This window comes from Dipodomys merriami, unplaced genomic scaffold, assembly GCF_024711535.1.
Source record: "Dipodomys merriami isolate MVZ:Mamm:240054 unplaced genomic scaffold, mDipMer1.0.p SCAF_136, whole genome shotgun sequence".
Taxonomy (NCBI): domain Eukaryota; kingdom Metazoa; phylum Chordata; class Mammalia; order Rodentia; family Heteromyidae; genus Dipodomys; species Dipodomys merriami.
This window is the reverse complement of record NW_027202671.1, coordinates 1,644,055-1,654,482: the sequence shown is the minus strand read 5'-3', so window position 1 is coordinate 1,654,482 and position 10,428 is coordinate 1,644,055.

The window sequence follows — 10,428 nt, the reverse complement described above, 5'->3', positions numbered from 1 at the left end:
GGTTGAGCTGGTAGTGTGATTGATCTTTTTTCAGGAGCTGCCAACAGTGCTATACTTTACTTTGAGTTGAAAGTGAAACTTGACTTCTATCATTACTGCTCAGTAATTTGTGAGTGGAGCAGAGGTCCTTGGCATCTTTGGGCTTCAGTTGCCATCACTAAATGAGGGCTATATTACCTGTGTCCAGAGAAGCTGAGGCAGGAGGTAAAGGGTAGAAACTGTGTCTGGTCCCCATGCATAAAAGCCCCAGGGCCCCTGCATGTGGAGTCCCCTTCAACTCTAGCAGGCTGGTGGAAAGAGACTGTGTGGACACACTGAGCAGGGACTTATAACAGACACTGCTGTTACATCTTTAAGTGCTTTTTGTTCTTGTTTTGGAAAGGGAAGACAGTTTATTTCTCTCCATGACTTTCACAGATCCCTGGGCCTTAGTCACTGGTCCCTGCACTCATTCAAAGTCTCTGTCATCGGTGGCTCTGTCTGAGGATCACTGAGCCCAGCACTCTCCAGTCTCAGTGTACTGCCTTTTCATATTCAGTGACCTGGAACAGGGATGATTTCTAAGTGAACCAGTGCTTAGCACTTTTCAGCTCTGCAGGAAGGGTTCAATAAACACTGATGAGGAAATAAATATCCAAATCCATTATCATGATAAGGGTTCTAGCAAGGTGCTAGGGGCTCACGCCAATGAACAACCTAACCCCTGGAAGTGGGGCTGTGGCTCAAAGTGATTGAGCAAAAAAGCTTTGAACAAAAAAGCTCAAGGACAGTGCCCAGGCCTTGAGTTCAAGTGCCAAGACCACTACTACCAATAACAACAAAATTATAAGGGTTCTAGATATCCAAGTATGCTTACTGGTTTACCTAAAAGTTGGATGATTTCAGGCCAAAGGGCTTTGGTTTTTTGTTGTTGTTGTTTTTGTTTTGTTTTTGTTTTTGTCTCAGTGAAGTAGGAAGATGTTTCCCTCTCATTTTAACTGTTCTCAAGATTCCAAATGCTCCTTGACACTTTTGACAGAAGCTTGTTTCTTTTTTTTTTGTCAGTCGTGGGACTTGAACTCTGCGCCTGGGCATTGTCCCTGCACTCTTCAGCTCAAGGTCAGCGCTCTACGTCTAGAGCCACAGTGCCACTTCCAGTTTTCTAGTGGTTAATTGGAGATCAGTGTCTCAGACTTTTCTGCCCGGGTTGGCTTTGAACCATGATCCTCAGATCTCAGCCTCCTAAGTAGCTAGGATTACAGGCGTGAGCCACCGGCGCCTGGCTACAGAAGTTTGTTTTCTTTTTTTTTAATTTTAATTTTAATTTTTTGTGAACACACTGTACAGAGGGGTTACAATTACATGGGCAGGTTAATGCGTACATTTCTTAGCAAGCATTGCAGCCTCCTCCTTTGTTTACCCTTCACATCCCTTCCCAGCCTCCTCCCCCACCCCCCCCACCCAATCCTCCCCAATTCCCCCCCCCCCCGCACCAACATTGTAAAGCTCGTTTTCGACATGACCACTTGTACTTCTCATTGTTGCAAGAGGTCCACCTGTATCCTTAAATGACTTGTTTTTCCCCATCTCCTCTACAAGTTATACTGACATCAAATATAGTGAAAGCAGGGGTTATACTGTAGGGGAGGGACATACAAAGCTACAAAGAGATAATCTTATAAATGCATTAGAAACAAATGCATGAAGGGAAAAAAACATTAAAATACATATCTAAGGATTCATTTTCCTAACATCACATTATCTGATCTTTTCCGCTTGACTCATACATATACTAGATATTGCAAATAAGGGAAACCATGGGACCTATGTTTCTTTGGGCCTGGCTTACTTCACTTAATATAATTTTTTCCAAGTTTTTCCACTTCCTAACAAATGTGGCAATGTCATTCTTTCTGATGGAGGCATAGAATTCCATTGTGTATATATACCACATTTTCTTGATCCATTCCTTTACTGAGGGGCATCTGCGCTGGTTCATTTCTTAGCTATGGTAAATAATAGAAGCTTGTTTTCTTAAGAAAGATTTTAAAACTGTGCAGAAAAAGAAAGGTTATTTGTTTTCTCTGATATGTGGAAATTAGTTCTAAAATACCTTGCAGTATGATAAATTATTCAGGATTCTAGATATTCACACACAAGAGACCAAAAGAGGATACTCTTAAGAAATACAAAGGCATAATGCTAAGTGCCTCTTCATATTTATATAAAATAATGTACCTATTGAAACAAACTCCAAGATATGGAAGCAAGAGACCTCTTGTTTACCTTATGTATGGTATATTCAAGAGTACATTGTCGGAAGGGTTGGGGAAAGGAACAGAACTCGAGGGAAAAAGGGTGAAAAAGTGCAGCAGTAGAGCTCACTGTATCCTGATGAAAGTGAACTATACAACTCATGGGTGGAGACAGGAGGGAGGGACTGGGAGAGATTGAGGGAACAGAAGACACTATATGAAAGAAAATGTGTTCATTAGCCGACTCATGTAATTGTAATCCTTCTGTACATCACCTTTATAATAACAACAATAATAATTTTTAAAATAGTTTAAAATACTTCATCATTTTATATGTTTGTGTATGTGTGTGTGTGTTAAGGATTGAATCAATGTCCTTGATAAGCATAAATTCTACCTCTGAGCTACATCTTCAACCCTATTGAACTATTGGTTGATTGATTATGCTAATACTAGGGCTTGAATTCAGTTTCTTGATCCCTGGCTAGGCTTATCTGGTTAAGGTTGGCATTGTAACCCTTGAGCCATAGCTCCTGGTTTTTTGCTGGTTAATTGGAGATAAGAATCTTTTTTTAGGGCTGGGAAGGTGGCTCAGTGGTAGAGCGCTTGCCTTGTATGCATGAGGCCCTGGGTTCGATTCCTCAGCACCACATAAGCAGAAAAAAAAAAGCTGGAAGTGGCGCTGTGGCTCAAGTGGTAGAGTGCTAGCCTTGAGCTGAAGAGTTGAGGGACAGCGCCCAGGCCCAGAGTTCAGGCCCCACAACAGGAACCCCCCCCCCAAAAAAAATCTTTTTTTTGCTGGCTTTGAATCTCAACCGAGCATCTTTAGTTAGGATTACAGCCATGAACCACCAATGCCCATTTATAAGCTTATTTTAAAAGAAATTATTTGTGGTGGCTCATTTGTTTAATTCCCAGTCATAGAAGATGGAAATGGGAGGATTGAGCTTTGAGTTAAAAAAAAGTGAGACCTCACGATCTCAAAATAACAAGACAGGTATGGTGGTGCATACCTATGATCCTAGCTATTTGTTAAGGGATGCCTTGGTAGGCTGGCCTCAGGCAAAAAAAAAAAAAAAGATTTTATCTGAAAAATAACTAAAGCCAAAGGTTTGAAGTAAGGCTCTAATGATAGAATAGCCTCCATGACAAAGCACCAGGCCCTAAACTCAAACTCCTGGACAGCTGGAGAGAGGAGGGAGGGGGGGAAAAGAGAGAGAGGGAGGGAGAGAGAGAATATTCACTAGAATCAATGTTAAGCAAATAAAAACATGCAAGCCTAAGTGAGCATAATAGTGCATGCTTACAAATCCCTGGGAAATTGAAGCTGGCAGGAAGATTATGAGTTCCAGGCCAGCAAGGGCTATAGAGACACTGTTTCCAAAAAAAAAAAGGCAAGCATCTAGTCTACATAGTACTCTCCTCCATTCCCATTTTCATTTTATATTTCCATAAGGAGTAACTTCATATCACATAAAGATGCAAATAACCAACACAGCAGTGGCGTTCACTGGGCACTATATTGAAAATGAAGGGGCTGGGAAGGTGGCTCAGTGGTAGAGTGCTTGCCTTGCATGCCTGAGGCTCTGGGTTCGATTCTTCAGCACCACATAAGCAAAAAGAAAAAAGCCGGAAGTGGCGCTGTGGTTCAAGTGGTAGAGCACTAGCCTTGAGCTGAAGAGCTGAGGGACAGCGCCCAGGTCCAGAGTTCAGACCCCAGGACCGGAACCAAAAAAAAAAAAAAAAAAAAAAGGAAAATGAACTATACAACTTGTGAGTTCTGATGGGAGAGAAAAATGGGGGGAGATGAGGGAAGGGGTAACACTGCCCAAAATGAAATGTACTCTTTACCTGACTTATGTAACTATAACCCCTCTGTACATCATCTTTATATAACAATTTTAAAAAGAGAGAGAAAAGATGAAAATAACCTCAGGAAAAGTCTGTTTTTATTGAATGTTGGGAATACTATTATACTGCAATAGATGAGGACAAATAAGACTTGTGCCTAGTACTTTTGGCTTCACATTTGCTGGGCAAGTGTTCTACTACAGAACTTGTATGCCCAGCTTCTGAGTATAGTTTTGAATAACAGGAGGAGTTTCACCAAAGACCTTCCAGAAACCCCAATATCCTTACTTCTCTTCCTTTTTGTGCCTGGATTTTAAACCACCTGGGTTACATATGGTAGGGTAGAGTCATCTGCCCAAAGGAATATCTTGAAACTCCCTGCCTTAGTGTCATTCTCACAAAAAAAACAGAGCAATCACAGAGCTGCAGAAACATGACAAGGAAAAGAACAAAGGAAGGTGACAGAGCTGAGACTCATTGTCAAAGTGGCTGCTGCCAAACCATCCACATTTTACCTGCGTCTCCTTTTCCATCACTGCAAGTTGTCAAGGTGTTTGTGGGTAAACAGAGCCCCTTCTAGAGTGATCTGTCTTCTCACACTGCTTGAATGTTGCATGGATCGCTGCCTGCCCTTGGTGAAATGGCCTAGAAACTCCAACAGGCTTCCAAAAAAATAAATCAAATGACAATTTAATTGCTGTAACTCTGGCTCCTGTTAGACCCTGGATGAGCTGCGCAGGTCTCACTGTCAAACAGAAAGAAAGACCTTGGTTTGTTACCACAGATAAACTTCCTCATCCCTTGCTGACTCTTCTCTACCATTTTTATGTATCCCCACAAAAACTTCTTTTCCTTACTGTCATCTCCGTTTCCCACTATACGGTTCATCTTGTTTGGATGAGTCTATCTTTCTGTAGTAGCCACCAATTCAAATGCCTCCTTCTCCAGATGCCTTCTCTGATTGCCCCAGACATTCATTGCTTAGTCTGTTCATCTGCATGACTACTGTCTCAAATAGACTGAGACCTCCTGACAGGAGAGATGCTAAATAATTCTTTGCTGCTAGAATGATGAATAAAAAGTTTACTGAAGTCAGGTACCAATAGCTCACAATCTGTAATCCTAGCAACTCAAGAGACTGAGATCTGAAGATCGTAGTTTGAACCCAACCCAAGGAGGAAAGTATGTGGGACTTTTATCTTCAATTAACCACCAAAAAGGCCAGAAATGGAACTTTGATTCAAGTTGTAGAGAGCTGTCCCTTACTAGGCAGGCCCTGAGTTCAAACCAACACACACACACACACACACACACACACACACACACACATATACACACACGTTTACTGAAAACATTTACACACATGCTTAACAGCGGTATAAATTCCTTTTCTTCTTCATCTTTGTTTCTTCCTTTTCCTCTTCCTCCCTCTTTCCTCCTTTTGTGTGTGTGTGTCTGTGTGTGTGCATGTGTGCGTGCACATGTTTGCACGCGTGCCAGTCCTGGGGCTTGAATTCAGGGCCTGTTGACACTGTCCCTGAGTTTCTTTTGCTCAAAGTTAGCACTCCACCTCTTGAGCCATAGTGCCACTTCTTGCTTTTCTGTTCATGTGGTAGAGGAATTGAACCCAGGGCTTCATGTATTCTAGGAAAGCACTCTACCACTAAGCCACATTCCCAGCCCAAGTTTGGGGGTAGGGGGAATCAATGAAACCAACTCTGGTTTTTGGAGAGGATCAATAATATAGATAAATCTCTAGCCAGACTAACATAGAACAAAGGAGAAAAGATTAAAAATGGCAACTATCAAGAATGAGAGAGGAAATACTAATTTTAGGAGCTCTTTTGTATATTCTTCAGGATTCAATCTAAAAATTATATAACAGTGGCTCAAATGGTAGAGTACTAGCCTTGAGCAAAAGAAACTGAGGGACAGTTTCCAGACCCAGAGTTCAAGCCCCAGAACTGGCCAAAAATATTGTTAAAAAAAAAAAAGTGTGTATGAGCCAGGTGCCAGTGGCTCACGCCTGTAATCCTAGCTACTCTGGAGGCTGAGATCTGAGGATCATAGTTCAAAGCCAGCACAGGCAGGAAGGTGAGACTTTTATCTACAATGAAAACAAAACAAAACAAAACAAAAAAACCTTAGAAAACAAGAAGTGGCACTGTGGCCTGGAGCCTGACAAAAACAAAAGTGTGTGTGTGTGTGTGTGTGTGTGTGTGTGTGTGTGTGTGTGTGTGTGTGTGTGCGTGCGCACACGTGCACGAGCACATGTGTGTGTGTAACATATTTGAAGACTTGACAAACTTTTCTTGTGAATGCAAATACAAGTAGAAAATTACATATCAATAGGTTAAGAAAAACATGATAATTTCAATAGGTATAGAAATAGCACTCTAAAAACTCAAATATGCATTCATTATGATTTTTTTAAGTTCTTAACAAAATAGAAACATAAACAATCTTCAACTCATGATAGGAATCTACAAGAAATTTAAGGCTAGCATGTTCTTCAAAGATTCAAGTCCATATAGCTTACTTCTAAGGCATGTAGAGTTAATATCAGGCTAAAGGTCCTATGCCAGTAATATATAGAACTTTTAGAACAAAGTAGGCTTAGCAAGATTAAAGGATGCAAGGCTAACATACAAAAATCAATCATCTTTTCATATATTAGTAGTGAGCAATTAAAAATTGGAACTTTAGGGGCTGGGAAGGTAGCTCAGTGGTAGAGTGCTTGCCTTGCATGCATGAGGCCCTGGGTTCGATTCCTCAGTACCACATAAGCAGAAAAAGCTGGAAGTGGTGCTGTGGCTCCAGTGGTAGAGCGCTAGCCTTGAGCTGAAGAGCTGAGAGATAGCGCCCAGACCCAGAGTTCAGGCCCCATGACTGGCAAAAATAAAAAAATAATAAATAAATAAATAATTGGAACTTTTTCCATATATATTTTTTATTGTAAAAATACTGTACAGAGGTATTAATTACATGAGTAGGGTAATGAGTCCATTTCCTATCGAGCATTGTTTCCTCTTCCTTTGATTTTCTCCTTCCATCCCTTCCCTTCTACCTCCCCTGGAACTTTACTTTTGTCAGTCATAGGGCATGAATTCTGAGTCTGAGCACTGTCTCTGAGCTCTTCAGCTCAAATGGCGCTCTACCACTTGAGGCACAGAGCCACTTCTGATTTTCTGGTGGTTATTTGGAGATAAGAGTCTTACAGACTTTCCTGCCCGTGCTAGCTTTGAACTGTGACCCTCAGATCTCAGCCTCCTGAGTAGCTAGGATTACAGGCGTGAGCCACCAGCACCTGTTGCGAAAATTTAAAGTACTATTTAGATATAGAATCAATCCATCAAATAGGTTAAAGTTTGACTGAATTTGTGTAATATGTACATGTCAAAAACACAAAACACAGGGCTGGGAAGGTGGCTCAGTGGTAGAGCGCTTGCCTTGTATGCATGAGGCCCTGGGTTCAATTCCTCAGCACCACATAAGCAAAAAGAAAAAAGCCGGAAGTGGCGCTGTGGCTCAAGTGGTAGAGTGCTAGCCTTGAGCTGAAGAGCTGAGGGACAGTGCCCAGGCCCAGAGTTCAGGCCCCACGACCGGACCCCAAAAAACAAAACAAAACAAAAACAAAGAAAAAACACAAAACACAAATGGAAGAGATAAAAAACAGAGAAAGAAGACTTTTCAATATCTGAATGCCATAAACAAACCAAAAACTTTAGTTTTTTACTTCATATCCTGTGAACAACAACAAAAAATACCCTCTGAATGGATCATGCTATAAAAGTATGTTACTAAAATCTCAAAAGGAAATAAAGGGACAAAGAATGAACAAATGCAGCAATGGTACTCACTGTAAACTATGTTGAAAATGAACTATGCAACTTGTAGGTGGGGACAGCAGGGGAAAACTGAGAGGGAGCAAAGGCTGGGTACCATTGAATTATGTCTATAAACTAGTTACTCAGGAGACTGAGGAGATCTGAGGATTAAAGTCTGAAGTCAATGTAAGCAGGAAAGTCCATATTCTTATGTCCAATTAATCACAAAAATGCTAGGAGTGGCTCTTGTGATAAGAGTGCTAGCTTTGAGGTGGGAAAACAAAAAAGCTAAGGGGTAGTGCTTGAGTTCAAGCCCTAGTATTGTCATGAATGTGCTTGTGTGTATGTGTGTGCACGCACACACACACACACACACACACACACACTCACATAGAGAGTGGTAAAGGTACCTTTAATACAACTTTTGTGTTGTTTTTGCCAGTCTTGGAGCTTGAACTCAGGGCCTGGGCATTGCCTCTGAACTTCTTTTGCTCAAGGCTAGCACTCTACCACTTGAGCCACAGCACCACCTCTGGCTTTTTCTGTTTATGTGGTACTGGGGAATCCAAGACTTCATGCATGCTAGGCAAGCACTCTACTACTAAGCCGCATTCCCACAAGGTGCAGATTTTTTATTTATAAAATTTACTTTTTAAAATTTTTATTGTTATTATCAAGTAATTGTATAAAGGGGTTACAATGCCATAACTGAGGTTATGGCTACAATGCTTCTGGACAAGGTCACCCCTTACTTCATTCTCCCCCAATTTTTCCCCTCCCATCCCTATCCACAGCAAAATTTACTCTTGATTCTCTAAAAGCTAGTATTGGCATATCTTAGAGATCTATAAAATGTTTTGATCTTGAAAACTCATAGGACACTTGTTTTAAAGCAGCTCTTGTTTGAGTGTGGCCTACAGCTCTGTCCTAAGCATGAGTTGAGTGGTCACTCCAATATGTGTTAACAGATGGTGACATCACTGGGAAGCAGGAAATGGCTCTCAGGTTACCATATAAATTGACTTAGGCTTCAGAAAGGATTATAGGGCAGACCTCTGCTAAGTGTGCTGCAGATGCCATTAAAGCTAAATCAAAGGTTACTGTGAGGTCTGGCAGGCACCTGTCAACAGGTAAGGGAAGGAGAAGGCCATGAAGAAGCCTCCAGTTGGGATTACATTCTCCAAGCTTTATTTTTATTTCAGGTTAAAGGGTCAGACCGAGAAGGGAACAGTCTTTATTTATGGTGGTGAGGCATCAGGAGGAAGAGAGATGGCTCAGGTAGGATCCCCATCTCCCAGCCTGGCTGATGACAGACTGAGGGCCTTGTGCTTTGTGGAAGCTCAGGTTTTATGAATGTACATTAATGTTTGCAGGCACAACACCAGAGCTTACCCTCTCTATTACCTCTGCTGCAGGGAGAGGTGTGTGTTTTCCATCCTTCCTCACTTGGTCACCTGAAAAGATTGGTTGCAATGACCTGTCACTTGCTTTGAAGGACAGGTGGGAAGATATTTGCATCCCTGCAACCTCAGCAGGAAAGCTTCTTCCACATTGTCAGCCAGTCAGTTCCCAGCAAGTATTATCTATAATTAATGTGTTAGTGATAAAGTATAACCATTCCAAAGATATTTCTGTTTACTCTAATGGTTCATAAACAAGACATGTTAGCATCCTAAACATCAAAGTTAAAATAGTCAAATGAGTAGAAGTGTTATTTGGAGACAGTAAATGGGCCCTGGAATCTACCTAGAACATTTTGTCACTCGTGAAAGAAGCTCTCTGACCATTAGCAGTCATTACCCACTCCACACCCCTTGCGCCATCCCCAATAGTTACCAATCTGGCTACCACAAATCCATTTTCTCTGTTTCTCTCTGTCTCTGTTTCTCTCTTTCTCTCTCCCTCTCTCTCTCTTTGGATTTGCTTATGAAGGGGCTGGAGACCTGGATCAAGTGCTAAATTACCTGCCTTGCAATCATGAGGCCCTGAGTATAATCTCCAACATCGATTAAAAAATAAAAATAGGGTTAGGTGATATGACAAAACTAACAGGACTTAACTCCCACTCATCTGGTTGAACCACTACTAAATATCCCCATGCTGCTGATCACATATAACATATGAGCACCGTTATATATTACAGACTGTGATAGACAATTTGCTCCAGGAAAGTTAGAATGAACTTGTGACTTTAAATGAGCATCATTATTCCACAATACTGTGAATTTCCGGAAATTAAGTAATCACTTAATCACAATCAAAAAAAAAAAAAGAACCTTGGGGAAGGGAGGGAGGGAGGGGATGGTAGGGGGAAAACAATGGAGGGGGTAACAATGTTCAAGAGGAAGTGTACTCATTACCTCACTCATGTAACTGTAACCCTCTGTATAGTATCTTTACAATAAAAAAATAAAAAAAAATAAAAAAAATAAAAATAGGGGCTGGGAAGGTGGCTCAGTGGTAGAGTGCTTGCCTTGCATGCATGAGGCTCTGGGTTCAATTCCTCAGCACCACAT